Raw genomic sequence first — 983 nt, 5'->3', positions numbered from 1 at the left:
CAATATACTTTGGTTGAATAACTTATTTACCATTAGTTCTTCCTCTAATATCTTAATGTCGAATATTTAAATGCCAATAGTTTTTGCCGAATAATTCTTGCCACGATGTACCATCTCTGGTACAAACGTGTGCAAGATCGTTGCACCGAGCCATCCCTAAAAAGGCAAAAAGTTCAAAAATTCCCTCGCGCCAAAGATGTAATGGCTTGGAAGGAGTGGCGGAATGGAGATCAGTACTGAGACAATGAGTGAGAATTCGAATGAGATGTCCTGGGAGATTGGTTGCTTGCGTGAAACGGGTTTGCAGAACAACTACTTGGCACCATTGAGAAAAGTTTTACTACTTTGGCTTCACAAGGGGAAGAAAACCTTCGGTTTCATGACATGCTGAAATGGATGCGGAAATGAAACGGCAAGAAGCTGAAGAACGAGATTTTTGAGAAGACACATGGAGGAACGCCACAACAGTGTCTGACGAGGCTGGTAAAGGACGTTTGTATGCGTCTTGGCAAATTGTATTGAGATACGTACTGACGAGGTTGAAGAAGCGTTTCATTCATTGGTACCAGACGCGGCAGTTTTCGACAGACGAGTCGGTGGTGGAGAGAATAGTGCGTGGCGGGTTGGCAGCTATTTGCCTTAAAAACGACATGATATCGGATTTCTTTTGGTTAAAGTTTACGGGGTTTTAACCAATGCTTGGGAACGATTTTCCAAGAGGGATAAACATTGACAAATAACATCTCTTCATTTAAAATGTATTATATGCCTTGTAGCGGTTGGAAAGCCCGTGAAAAAATTCTGATCGTTCACTGTTTTGAAGACCTATCGGGACAATAACTTGAACCTACTATACCTGGGAAAGAAGAGGCTAGCTGTGATACCGTATTGGTAGAGCATCTGCTCTCCGGCTCCAATTTACGAATCCTGGTTTGATCCCAGGCTAGCCAAGTGAAGCTCCGTTGCAATATTTGAATTACTGC

This window comes from Tigriopus californicus, chromosome 12 (assembly GCF_007210705.1).
Source record: "Tigriopus californicus strain San Diego chromosome 12, Tcal_SD_v2.1, whole genome shotgun sequence".
In the NCBI taxonomy this organism is placed as follows: Eukaryota; Metazoa; Arthropoda; class Copepoda; order Harpacticoida; family Harpacticidae; genus Tigriopus; species Tigriopus californicus.
The sequence above is the reverse complement of the archived record's forward strand: the minus strand, read 5'-3'. Positions refer to the sequence as shown.